This window comes from Arachis stenosperma, chromosome 9, assembly GCF_014773155.1.
Source record: "Arachis stenosperma cultivar V10309 chromosome 9, arast.V10309.gnm1.PFL2, whole genome shotgun sequence".
Taxonomy (NCBI): domain Eukaryota; kingdom Viridiplantae; phylum Streptophyta; class Magnoliopsida; order Fabales; family Fabaceae; genus Arachis; species Arachis stenosperma.
In genome coordinates this window covers 13,339,548-13,354,573 of record NC_080385.1, presented here as the reverse complement: position 1 = coordinate 13,354,573, position 15,026 = coordinate 13,339,548, and positions in this window count along the sequence as shown.

Genomic DNA, 15,026 nt, shown 5'->3' with positions numbered 1-15,026 from the left:
CGTCCAAAACCCTCCGACGACCTACGAAAAGTGTATTTCAACAATGATTCCAATAAATTCACATACGTAGGCACCTCACTCAATGCATCTGAATTGCAAGCCATAACAATCTTCCTACAAAAACACGCCGATCTTTTCGCATGGACACCATCAGACATGCCAGGAATCGACCCACAAATCATCAGCCATAGACTAGCAATAAACCCGGCAATCCGACCAGTACAACAGAAGAAACGCAGACTCGGCGACGAGAAAAGGAAAGCATCACTGGAAGAAACACAAAAAATCATCAAAGCCGAGTTTATCAAGGAAATCAGATTCACCACCTGGTCAGCAAATGTGGTAATGGTAAGAAAACAAAACGGTAAGTGGCGCATGTGCGTCGATTTTACTGATTTAAACAAAGCATGCCCCAAGGATTCATATCCTCTGCCATCCATAGACTCTTTAGTGGACAATGCCTCAGGCTATGCCACCCTAAGATTTATGGATGCATATTCCGGGTATAATCAGATAATGATGCACCCCTCTGATCAAAATAAAACAGCTTTTATCACAGATTTTGGTAACTATTGCTATAAGGTTATGCCATTTGGATTAAAGAATGCAGGGGCAACTTATCAACGCCTCATGGATAAGGTGTTCGCCAAACAAATCGGCCGGAATATCGAAGTTTATGTCGACGATATGGTCGCCAAAACAAAGGTCGGAAACAACCACATCAACGACCTTACAGAAATATTCGACCAGATCCGCCAGTACAACATGCGCCTCAATCCCGAGAAATGTGCATTCGCAGTTCAGGGGGGTAAGTTTTTGGGTTTTTTGCTAACATGCAGGGGGATAGAGGCGAATCCAGACAAATGCTGAGCAGTACTGGACATGGCCAGCCCTAAAACCGTAAAAGAAGTTCAGCGCCTCACAGGAAGACTCGCTGCACTTTCCAGATTTGTTCCTTGCCTTGCCTCAACTTCCATTCCTTTTTTCCAAACAATTAAAAAGAAAAATAAATTTGAATGGAACGACGATTGTGAGAAGGCATTTTCAAAATTAAAAACAACACTCTCACAACCGCCGATCTTACAAAAACCCTTACAAGGGGAACATTTATTTTTATATTTGTCAGTTACTGATTGGGCAATAAGCTCGGCCCTTGTCACAGAAAGAAACAAAGTTCAGCATCCAGTATACTTTGTCAGCAAAACACTCCACCATGCCGAACTCAATTATCCGCGGATTGAAAAGCTAGCCCTAGCACTAATATTCTCAGCCCGACGTTTGCGACCTTATTTCCAGAGCCATGTAATCCACGTCAGAACCGATCACCCACTGAGACAAGTATTGCACAAACCGGAGATCGCAGGTCGACTAATAAAATGGGCAGTCGAACTATCCGAATTCGACATCACATACCAACCCCGAGGACCGATCAAATCACAATTTCTAGCAGATTTCATTGCCGAACTCACACTACCATCTGAAGAGGACAACGTAAAACACTGGATCTTATATGTGGACGGCTCCTCAAATAACGGAGGCTGTGGTGCCGGAATTCGCCTAGAGGCCGACGACGGATTCATATTGGAACACTCAATACACCTCGCTTTCAAAGCAAGCAACAACCAATCAGAATATGAGGCACTAATCGCCGGACTCCGACTATGTTTAGATCTTGAAATCTCAACAATCAAGGTATATTGTGATTCCCTGTTAGTTGTACAGCAGGTAAACGACCTTTTTCAGGTAAAAGATCCCCTACTCTATAAGTACTCACTATTAGTAAAACAGTTAACAAAAAATTTTGTCAACTTTGAAATAGAACATATACCACGAGAACAAAATCAAAGAGCAGATATCTTATCTAAGCTCGGCAGTACACAATCCGAACTATCTACACTGCACCAATTCACAATAACATCACACACTGTTACTCTGACAAACGTGTTAAGTGCTTCACAGATAAACGATTGGCGGAACGACTTTATATACTATCTACAAACAGGTAACACACCAGAAGGGGTCGAGAATGATAAAAAGTTCCGACGCCAAGCATCTTCCTTCACAATCATCAACGGAACACTATACCGACGAGGTTATACTCGGCCTCTACTCAAATGTCTCAGCAAACCCAAGGCCGACATAGCTTTGGCAGAGGTACACGAAGGAATCTGTGGCACACATACAGGAGCCCGGAGCTTAGCATCAAAGATCCTCCGAGCCGGCTTCTTCTGGCCGACTTTGAAACAGGACAGCCACCAAAAAATCAGATCATGCAATAATTGCCAAAGGCACGCACCACTAATACACATACCCGCCGAGGAATTACATCATTCAGACATCAGTTGGCCATTCAACCAATGGGGTCTAGATATACTCGGGCCTTTCCCTATGGCACCGGGCCAGGTAAAATTTCTTATTGTCGCCATTGATTATTTCTCCAAATGGGTGGAAGCCCAACCTTTAGCAAAAATAACGTCACAGCAAATGATTTCATTCGTTTGGAAAAATATTATTTGCCGTTTCGGCATACCTCAGCACATCACTACTGACAACGGCCGCCAGTTCGCCGATCAGAAATTTCAAACTTTTTTGCAGAATTTCAAAATAAAGCAGCACTTCGCCTCTGTTGAACATCCTCAAACAAACGGACTAGCCGAGGCCGCAAACAAGGTCATTCTTCACGCACTAAAGAAAAAGCTTGATGCCACCAAAGGACTATGGGCCGAACTCATACCTGAAGTCCTTTGGGGATACAACACCACTCCACAAACATCAACAAAAAAAACACCATTCAGGCTGGTATATGGATCGGAAGCCATGATTCCCGTGGAGATCTCCCAGAAGTCAATCAGAACCCAACTCAACAGTCAAGACGAAGCTCGGAGATCCGAGCTAGATACAATCGAAGAAATTCGAGATATAGCCGCATTGAAGCAACGCGCGGCACAGCACACAATTGCTCGCCATTACAACAAGTCAGTCAGAAGCAGATCATTCGTGAAAGGAGATCTAGTCCTCCGCAAAACCGAAATTGCTCGGCGACCACCAACACACGGAAAGCTTGCAGCCAATTGGGACGGCCCATACCGAGTAACAGAAGTCCTCGGCCAAGGAGCTTACAAGCTAGAATCACTAGATGGTAAACTCATACCTAGTACATGGAACATATCTTCCTTAAAGAAATTTTTCAGTTAAATACAGGGCCAGGCTGGTACTCTTTTTCCTACTACCAAGATTTTATCCCAAAGGGTTTTGCTTGGAGAGGTTTTAACGAGGCTAGCCTACCTGTAACTTTGTATTCAAAAAGGTTCAAAATAACTACGAATATACAGGAGACGTATGTTATTTTCCTCATCAAACAATTATCCGACAAATATTATCAATCAAAATCTAACTCTATCAATACAGCTCAGACAAATCCGAACACACGTCTAAGCTACAAACCTGCCATTGTCAGGCTACATCATCAACAGCAATGCCAATAAAGTTCGAAAAACTTTCCGACGAATCACAAACAGCTTTAACAAAAAGCATCATTTCCAAAATTCAAACAAGTCAATTCAACAAAGTTCAAAACCTACAAAAAGATAAATATTACATATGCAAAAGAAATTCAAATAAGTTTCCAACACACTAAACATTATCGGCTTCTTCTTCAGCATCCCCATCATCTTCGATCAGCTGACCATCTCGAACAATCTTTCCAGGATCCATCCCAGAAAGATCGGCATCTGGAACCAAAAACTTAACCTGCAACCTTGCCCTTTCAAAACCTTCAATAAACGAATCCAATATCTCGTCCGCCTTTTTCTTCTCCATATCCTTAAATTGCGCAGTAACCTCAATCAAACGAGTTTGAAGGTTCACCAGATCACTTTCCTTTTTCTTCAAATCTTCAACATCCTTAGCATAACTATCTTTGGTCTCCTTCAACAGCTTCTCGGTCTCAGTCAAACGCACCTGCAGCTGAGCAGCAATACTTTTACTCTTAACCAACTCCTCCTTCAGAACAGAAACCTCTCCTTTTTCTCCAGCAACCCTCTTATTCTTCAACTCCTGGCTACGCCCAAGACTTGCAAGGCGCAGACCAACAACCTACCAACAGAATGAACCACAAGGTAATAAGATTCCGAAAACAAAAGTAAAGAAAAACAAAAAGCAATAGCTCATTACCTGCATATACTGCCCAATAGCCATATCTCCAACCTCCTCTGCAAGAGTAACATCAGCCGACGATTGACAATACTCGTCCACCACAGCCATATAAGGATACTCCTTCCCCCACACAGAAAATGCCTCACTTTGTTCAGAAACTTCATGCAGCCTTTTTTGATTACCCATAAAAGCCTGGATCTCTTCTAAAGGGACCCCTACCTCCTTCTCATCAGACTGATCGGATAAATCAACAAGGTCGGCCTTCTTTCTCTTCTTCGCAATCACTTTCCGCCGACCTTGACGAGGCTGCGTAACCTCGGCAGCAACAGCACCTTTCTCCGCATTCGATGACGAGACCTCTTTCTCCAAGTTCTTATTTTTGAAACGTGTCCTCAAAGACGCAGCTGAAACGCCAGGGTATCTACCACCTGCGAAAGCAACATAAACATCAAAAACATGGCAAGAAGAACTAACACCTTAGCAAACAACCCTACAACTCACCTAAATAAGCTACCACACAAGAAGAACTAACACCTTAGCAAACAACCCTACAACTCACCTAAATAAGCTACCACAGCATCTTTATCGTCCTCCCACTTCAGAAGCTCATACATTGAAATCAAATCCCCACGACCAATATTTTCAACAAGAAACTCAATCACACAACATTCCTCGAGAGATAACCTCTGGACCGGTATATTTTGGGGTCAGAGCACCGATACAACGGAAACTTCTCACCTAGATTTTCATCAACAAAAACGGAAAGTCTTTTTCCAAAGCCCTAACCTTCAAATACATCTCTTTAAAATCTTTGAAAGATGATTTGTACAATTTGAAAATGCCAAAACCAGGGGTGCTATTGAAGTTTATCCAGCCACCTTTCCACACCCCTTTGGCTGAAATAATGAAAAGAACAGATCCACAGACGGAACAACTTCCAGAAACTCCTCAAAATTTCAAATGCAAGGAAAGCCCACCCGTTTGGATGAAGCTGCGACGGAGCGCAGTTTAACTGCCTCAACCTGACATTCGAAATCGGTAAAGGGTAATCTAACAACTCCATCAAAATTTCAAATGCACGAAGGAAAGCCCACCCGTTTGGATGAAGCTGCGACGGAGCGCAGTTTAACTGCCTCAAGACTGACATTCGAAATCGGTAAAGGGTAATCTAACTCTCAACTCCCCAAGTACGCAGCTATACATATAAAATTCAAAACCCCTACTCGATGATAAACCCTATCATCAACACTACAGCACGCAACTCAACACCACCCCAGAATTCTTCCTCACCAACCTACTCCCATCAACCTCCTTCACAGCGGCCTCATCACAGAACAATGACACCCGCGACTTGATCATCCCCTACCCAGTCATAAGACCAGTCTATCTCCACCTTCTTCTCCTTCTCAAACCCCATTACAAACAGCAAACAAACATGCAACAAAGAGATACAAAGGAAAAAAGGAAGAAAAGAATTAGAAGAACACAGATATGTCCATACCTCTCTTGCTCATTCTTCAAACAAGAAGCAGAAAACAAAAATCCCAAAATTCTAATGGACAGAAACAATTAATTACAAGACAAAAACGCTCCAAATATCCCTTTTGCCTCAATCACATCAAACGTAAAAATAGCATTGGAAACCATCAAAACATTAATGAAGCTCCCACTCTTTCTCTCTCCTGCACGAAAGGGTGCACAACTTCCCACGTGGCAAAAGTGGGAAGTTAATTTAATGAAAGTAGGTTGAACTGGGGGCCTACTCAATAACCCACTTTTACCGAGTTATAACTCATTTCAAAAGCTCAACCTGCTTCATTAAAAAACTTTCCTCAGGCTAAGCTTGGGGGCTGTGATATGGTCACCATTAATACGAGCTATAACTCGGCCTCATAACCGTTGCTGGCCATCACCATAACTCGCCACCTGCCGTTATTGCTCGACTTTTATGAGCTATAACTCGGCGATGTTAATATCATCATAACCGACATCCCGAACGGTAAGATAAAGTCGGTTACAGAACCGATTTTATATCATAACGGACTAATATATACATCTATAAAAGAAAGGTAAAATATCTTTTTAAAAAAGATCTTTCTGAGAAAAATACTATACTGACTTAAGCATTGGAGTGCCTTCGCAGGTACACTCCGCCCTCTCTGCATTGTTCGCACACCCACATCTACAACGAAGATAAGAAGCTCGAATATTCGGAGGTGGACATTCGGCCTTGCAGCGTATAACTCGGCTGACCCCGAGGAATAGAAGCCGACCAAATTCCCAGGCAAGATCAATAATAATAATAATATTTTAACATCAGTATTTTTTTAATAATTAAATATGTGTTTTCTTTATTTTGTTAATTAACAAATAATTTAAATATATAATTAATTACTAACAACTATATTTATATACGAGTGTCAAGATAAAGTATTTGATATATGAATAGTGTTTTTTTAATTATAATCATTTATATAGCATGATTGTTTTAAAAAGTTATGAGGTATAATCGTTTTATTATATACTTATTAGTAGAAACTATAAAATATAATGATTACATATGTTCTTGCTAAGTTTGGCCGGTGTATAGCTCGTCCGTCGATGAATGTCTTCAAGCTTCTCGTCGGGATGAGTTATACGTCGGCAAGGAGAGAACAAAGGGGGTGGGTACCTGCAAAAGACACTCCGACGCTCAAGTCAGTAAGTGTTTAAGAGGTATATAATAATTCTATGAATATAGAATGTAAGACATGAAATGAAAGTTATCATGTGTTATGTTGTGTTTATAGTAATTCTATGAATAATTGAATATAGAATGTATTGTTTATAATAATTCTATGAATAATTGAATATAGAATGTATTATTGAGATTAGATATAGAAGGTTCTTTTTATAGGCATAAAATTGATGAATAGAATTGATGTTATGACCGTTTGGTCGTTAAGATAGAAATGATGGTCATTAAGTCGGTAATGAAGGTGTCAGTTACAAGCAAAAGAATGAATGATAGTTAACGCCGAGTTATAACTCATAATGCATAATAAAGACTGAGTTATAAGGTGACGGATCAACATATATACTAACTGTATTATCTTTTTAATAAAGTTTTAATTAAAAATGTTTTTAATATATATATATATATATATAACAATATTTAAAAGACAAAAACACCCTAATGCTTACGTCAATAGTGTTTTTGGGATGATTATAGTGAAAAGAATGTAGTCTTGAAGTTTCTCTCTCCTTATATTATATTGTTACTAAATAACTAATAGATATTTATAGTCTTGAGTATATATTTTGGTATCACGATTTATCAGTTTTTTGAGTTATGTCTCCGTTCATTTTTCTAATATACATTACTCTTGGGTTAAGTTGGTAACGTATCAATTTTATTTAATTGAATTCTCAGTATACTATTCTTATTCAGAATCTTGCTCCAACTTAGATTTCTTGACTTACAATTCATCAAGTGAATCCGAGTTTAATGAACTAAGCCCATTTGAATTTTTTGTTTCCACTTAAATTTTAAGCACCAAAAAATGCTTAAAGAAACTTTTCAATTCCTTCGAGCGGTTGTAACCTCCTTTAGTTTTCAAATCGTTAGTTTTTTCTCTCCAACAATTAATGTCGCATTTAATCTTTATTAATGAAAACTCCTCTTTAACTTTACTTTTCATGTCTAACCCTTCTTTTGAAAGAAAATCTTTTCTCTCCTTCAAAGAAACCTACGGACCCTTGTGAAGAAAAAACTTCAAGTTCCTTCACTCTTATAGTGCTCTTGGGTCTTTTGAAAAGGATGTGCTTGTCACTTTTGCTATACATTTGCAACAGTACCTTTTATTTAGGTATGGGAACTTAATTTTCCTCATCCTCCTTCCAAATCGTACTTGTTATTCCAATTCCATCAACTTAGATGAACAATTAATTGCCTCTATTTTGATGGTTTTATGTGATTATAGATATGCAGTTTTATAATTTCATCTACTGAATTTTGTATGTCTATATTTTAGTAGGGGTATCATTATTTAGTTCTCCCCCTACTTTGAACATTAATAAAATTTAGGAAAAATCGTAGAGTTTTTCTTGAGTTTTCTCTGTGTTCCATAGTGTTTCATTGAACTTTCCTTTTCACAACGTAGTAGTGGTGTCCTTGTAGATCTATCCGAGATGTCGAGAAAAAAGATAATTGTTGTTCCCGAAAAAGTCAGTATATCGTCATCTAAACCTGCTCAAAATCCTAACCTAACTTGGCGAGTGAATCTTTATCCCTGGATTTGGGAAGAGGTGAAATCTACTGGCTCCACCATAACCAAAGATGCACTACAAGAAAATACTGAATACCATCGGGTTTAGTGGCAAACATTAGTGACGAATTTGCTAGCGGCGGATTTGACAATAAATTCGCCAAGTAAAAATTACCATTGGATTTAACTTTTTTACGATAAATTCACCGGTAATAATTGAAGGAGAAAAAATGAAAAAATGGCACAATCATTACCGTCGGATTTACCGGCGAATAAATTCTCCGGTAATCTGAATTAGTGCAATATTGCGTTTTGGTCATTTACAAAATATTATTGTCGGATTTATCCGACGGTAATCTTGTCCTAAATTCGAATCACGAAGCCTCTCCCCCCTCATTTTTTAGCTACTCTCTTTCTCTCTCTCTCTCTCTCTCTCTAACCTTCTCCTTTCTCTCTCCCTCATTCTCTTTCTCCCACAAACCACCTCCGGCATTCTTTCCACCAGCGTAGGCCACCACCAACAGCGTTCAAAGACTACGTAGTCTCCTTGCATCGCGTTGGTTGCTCTATCATTACCCTTTTTTGTCGTTCCCGCCACTGTTGCCGCCGTCACTGCAGCCACAGCTGTTGCCGCTGCTCCCTGTATCGCTGAAGCTGCCTCCTTTCTCCCTCCAGGCATGTTTTCCTCCCCTTTCTTCCTACTTTTTTTTAATTTATTAAAAAATCATAATGCAGCTCTACCAGTTGGTCACAGCCGTCTCCACTTTGCCGTCTATGTTGTCACCACGCCAGAAATGTCCTCTGTGCTGCCACTGTCTCCAGGTAACTTGCTAATTAGTTTTAAATAGTTAAACTCTAAACCCTAATTTATCTAATTTTAATTTGCTATCGTATTAGAAAATTTGTAATTAATTAGGATATTTGTATTAGAGATTTAATTGTTTTTTAAATTTAGTTCATGTATTAGTTTAGATTTAAGATTTTTTTTTAATTCTATTTTGATGATTTTATGTTTGAAATTTTGTTTATGATTCTGATTTTGAATTTTGTTTTGATGATTTTGTGTTTATTATTATGATTTCTGTTTATTGTTCTAATTTTTGTTTATTGTTCTGCAAGTTTAAGATCTTCAACTATATTGTTCTGATTTCTATTTTAGTGTTGTTTGAGTTGATTATTTTATGAGTTGATAATAACGGCGATGATTACACAAAGCTATGCAGCAATGGCAGCACCTAGGTAGCGATGGCAGAGACAACCAAAGGAAATTGAAGAGATTGAAAGAGAAATAGCGTTGGAACGCGACTGTGAGGGAATTGGAATCCTAACTCAGAAATTGAGTTTAGTTAGTAAATAAATATAAAAGGATAGTATGGTAAATTAGAATATTAATTTTATTGAATAAAATATTTAATTTTTTTAAATGAAATATTCTCTTAACATTTTTAACTAAATGGATTAAAACTGTACATTTTACAAATAGAGGGGAGGGGAGTGTCATTTTAATATCTCTCAGAAGAGGAGAGTGTTATTTTCCCTAATTTTTTTGTTTTAAAATAAAATAAAATTTTTAGACCCACCAACATAATTTGATCTCAATTTTAGGACAGTAAAATAGAAAATCTCATAAAATTTTGTATAGTAGTTAGAGATTTATATTTTCTAAATTGGTATATTTATTTTTTAAAAATATATGAAAATAACTTTGTAATTTTCTTTCAAAAGATGACTTAAAATATAAAATAAGTATTTTTTTATTCTATAAGCATAACCAAACGAATCTATAATTTTCACGCTTAATCACTTAATCATTATAAAAAAAAATCATATTAACGTTAAACTAATTTTTACTTATTTTTTTCTAAAATTCTTCAAAACCAAACTTATGTACACCATGTTAAATGAGAATTTTAAAGACATCTGAATTCATGGAAAGCTCCCTCGTTTAACTCGTTTTTTGGTAGTTGTAGTCGTACACTAGCAGTGGAGAACTCGTTTAACTCGTGTTAAGACTAACGAGGTATCATTTAAAATAAAAAATAAAATAAAAAGTTATTACAATATTATTAAAATTAAAATTTTGCAAACGAGTAGCTATTATTTATAAAATATTCAACGTAAACAAATTTTATTGAAAAATAATAATTCATTTGAAAAAATAATTTTATTTAGTATTATAATAATTTTATTTGAAAAGTAATAATTCATTTGAGAAAATTAGTACATTACTTTTTTAACTAAAATACACTAATTTTTTTAACTAGAATATAAAGTATTTATCATTTTAATTAGACTGAACATTTTAAATATAGATAAACCATATAGTTGTGTATACTTAAAAAAGATCCTGAATGATTGACGCATATTTATGAGCATGAATTTGGTAGAGGCAAAAAGCTCTTTTAATTGGAATAAAAAAATCATAATTTTAAATTCTAACAATTTCTCATAGAACTAAATTACTATTAAATAATAGTTAAATATTTTGAAAAGGAAGAAGAAAAAGCGTGGATGGAACGTTGATAGCCTGCGAGTCAGTCTATTGGTTGAAGAGAAAAAGGATACTAGCTTAGTTAATCAAGCTGGACTTTTAGAAAACTTAGTTGATTTGGTATTAGAAAAGATAGGTCTTGGAGTTCGATAGAGAGATTGGATCAAATGGTGTAGATCATAGTTATTAGAATTGAATCAGATAATCGAATTGATTAAGTTATTGGTTTATTAATTTATTAGTTCAATTGATAAGGTTAAAACGGGTAGAATCAGTTTTACATAAATAAAAAATATAAAATAAAAAAAATTGAGTAAAATGACAATTAGATTTTTAAAATTTTTTATTTCAGATTAATTAACACATAAAAAAAATAAAGTACCAATTTAATCCTCCAAAATAGTAAACAGTACGTTATATCTTTCTATTAATTTATCATGTAAAATTTAATAGTGATACTTATATGTTCCTATTAATTTGTCCTAAGTTAAAATTTTCGAAAATTTACTACTTAACTCAATATTCTAAAAAATTTAAAATAAATATTTTTACTAATATTTTAATATGTAAATATAAATATTAAAATATTTACTTATTTTAATAATTCTATAAATTCTAAAGAATTATAAATTAAAAAAAGTAAGTATAAAATTAAAATTAAATTAAATAAATATAAAATAATTCAGTTGTGTATGTATATAATATATATAATAATTAGCACATAAAATAATAAAGGAGCACAACAGCTTGGTGGTATGTCTTGTTAGAACCCAGCAAGGGAACATGGGTTTGAACTTATTTGCATACATTTTTGAATATTGTATCCAATATTCAAATGTTAGAGAAGAGCTAGAGCACCGAAGACCTGCTGTCGTTGGGAGCACTGTAAGATCGGTCGGTTCATGAATTACAACGAGTTGGCCAGTTTTTGTTGATTTGTGACGGACTGATTGGTTTTGGACAATTTAATTTCTTTTTCGGTCCAAATCTTTAATCAAACCAATGAGATTATTAATTTATTGATTTTTCGGTTAAATTGACCGGTTGATCCCGTTCTTATAACTATGGTGCAAAGTCATTCAACCTTTAAAAGAGATTGCGCCAATGTGATCTACTCTCATTTTTCCTTTTTGTATTGGTTGTGAAGTAGCATGTTGAATAGACTCAGACATTTTAGTAGAATTAAACCATTGTTACTTAGGCAAACATAATTCTATTGGGACTTACAATTTGTAAATGACACAATTCTATTTTGCTCATGTGACCTTGAATCAGTATCAACTTTAAGAGAATATTGCAAGGCTTTGAACTATTGTCTGGTCTTAGGATCAATTATGATAATATGCTCTTATGGTTTAAATTATAATAAGGAGATGACAATGGATGATTAATACTGTGATGTATGGACACTTATGCGGTTATAGGACACGACACGATATGGAATACGTAGACAGACAAATTTTAAAATCTTATAAGATACAAAGACATAACATATATATAAAATATAAAGTTTTTTTAGATAAATTATAATAATATTTTGATATTTTATTGATATTAAAATATAAAATAATATTTTAGCTGTTTTTAATATTTTTTAATTATATAAAGTATTTAAAATAATTTTTATTTTAATAGATAATAATATATATTATTTTTAAATTCATTTCAAAAATACATGTTAAGAATAAGGTTGGACATGCTGATATGTGATAGTACTTAGGTATGTCCAAGTGTATCCGAAGAAGAATTTTTTATTTTTTATTAAATTACGGTTAGACACAACAGACACGCGTGTCGGACGAGTGTCGTATCCGAAATGTGTCTAACACGTAAACACGACAACTCAGGAAAATATCTGTGTTTCATAGCTTATAATATAGTTGGGTGTGAAGTGTGAACAAGTGAAATTACTCATTAAGTATTTAAGTATCCCACTTGGAGCTAACCCTAAAAGGGTGGATACATGGATCCAATTATAAAGAAAATTGAGAAAATATTAAAGGGTAGAAAGGGAGGTTCTTGTCTAAGGCGTAAAAGTTGGTGTTAATCAAATACGTGTTAAACAATTTACCAATGTACTATTTAAGTATCTTTGAGATATCGAAAACGATAACAACAAAGTCTACTTTTTTACAATCTAGGTTCTTTTGGGAGAAAAAATGATGGAAGTAGAGAAATGACAATAGTAAAATGAAAAGTCGTTTAGAAGCCTAAAAACCAAGGAGGGTTAGGAGTTGGAAATTTCGAACTAAAGAATCTAGCAAGTTGTTTAAAAGGTGATGGAGGTTTATTAACAAAGAGGAGTGTTCACTATGAAAAGTGTACAGAATGCTTCTGATACGATCTAGGAGGAGGATCGGGAACCCGCGGGTTTAATCGAATGTTGGATTTTCCAGATGGAGCGGAGGGGAGGTACCTGCAAAGACACTCCGACGCTCAAGTCAGAATAGATCTGAGAGGTGTAAGATATGAGGAATGAATGAATACCTGGAGGGACTAGGGTCCTCTATTTATATGTGATGGTGGTTATCTTATCTTTATCTTATCTTGCTAAGATAAGAGGGATGTTTGAATTCGAAAGTTAGTTAGGAGCTCTAGAGGGCCGGTTCAGGGCCTTCTAGGGAGATGAAACGGGTCGACCCGAGGAGCCGGGTTCGGGTTCGGTCACGGGTTCGGGATCCGTGGGCCGGATCCGTAACAGTTGCCCCCGTAGCGGGAGAGCGAGTAAGGTCGGTTTGTCGCTAAGAGTTTGAGACGTTTCTCATTGTGTCTCCGGTGCCAGTCGAGTGTTCGTTTGGTGACGAGGTCGGTTTCTCGATTTCGTTTGGTAAAGGATTCGTCTTAACCGTATTTTGGTCTTGACGTGACCTTTCCGTGCCTGCTGCGCCTGTTGCGTCCTTTGAGGCGTAATTGATTAGTTTGCTTTTCCGAGGGGGCATTTATTGTGGGGGGGGGGGGTTTTCTCTCTTTTGCCCCCGTGAGTTTTTATTGCGCCCAGGGTTAGTTGTGTCTTTTTGCTTTTCTTTTTGAAACCGTTTTGCTTTGGTTTTTATTTCCCTCGTCCGTTTTTTCTTTTCAAAAGGAACTCTCCATTTTCTGAAAAAACTCCTTGGTGGTTTTTGCTTTCTGGTGCCGCTCTGCTTCTTCTTATTTTCCTGTTTTCTTTCAAGCTTCCTTCTAATTCACCAGGTTGGTATTTTTTGCCTTTTCCTTTCATACTTGTTTGTGCATGCCTGTTCTGTTTTTGCTGTGCGTTTGTTCTGCCTGCTTCCTTTTTTGTTTTGTTTTGCTGTGTTTGGTGTTTTTGTTGAGTTTGGGGAAGGGGCTGAGCACCGCCATTTTTTACCTTGATTGTATTGGTGGGTCATGGCGTTTGGGTTTGGTAGTGGTGTTTAGGTTTTTATCTTTGATACTGTGTAGAGTTGGTAGGCTGATGGTGGTGCTCCTCCCTGTTTTAGGTATGCAGCGTCGGAGAAATGAGAGTGTGGGTGCCCCAGTAGCCCCTTCCAGGGGCGTTCCCAATCACTATGGTTGGGTGACCAGCGATGTATGGGGTGTTCCGTCGCGGATGACGGAGGGTGATCTCCAACGGCTCCGCGATCAGGGGGCAATTTGTGGTGGTGGTGAAGAGGAGGGGCGATACGAGCTCGTGCTCCCTGATGCCGACGAGCGCGTTTGCTATTTGAACCTCCGTTCACCCACCGTGCCAGACTGGATATGGGTTTATGAATCCATGTTTACTCGGCTTGGTGTGCGGTTCCCATTCTCGCCATTTGTTCAGGGTTTACTTAGTCGGTGTTCCGTGGCACCGTCTCAGCTTCACCCGAACAGCTGGGCAGCCGTTCGGTGTTTTGAGTTGGTGTGCCAGTATCTCGATCTCCCGGCTTCGGTTCCCGTTTTCCTTTTTCTTTTCTTGTGCACTCTTCCGACTAAGGAGGGGAAGCACAAGAAAGGATATATGTCTTTCCGTGCTCAGCCTCATCGCCGGATCTTTGGGTTGTTTGAGGATTCATTTCATGGGTTTAAATGGGAGTATTTTAAGGTGTGTCCCGTTCAGGGGCACCACCCGTTTTGGCTTACCTTGGAGGGCGAGCGCCGGTTTCCGACGTACTGGAATTTTGGTGCCGGGCCGT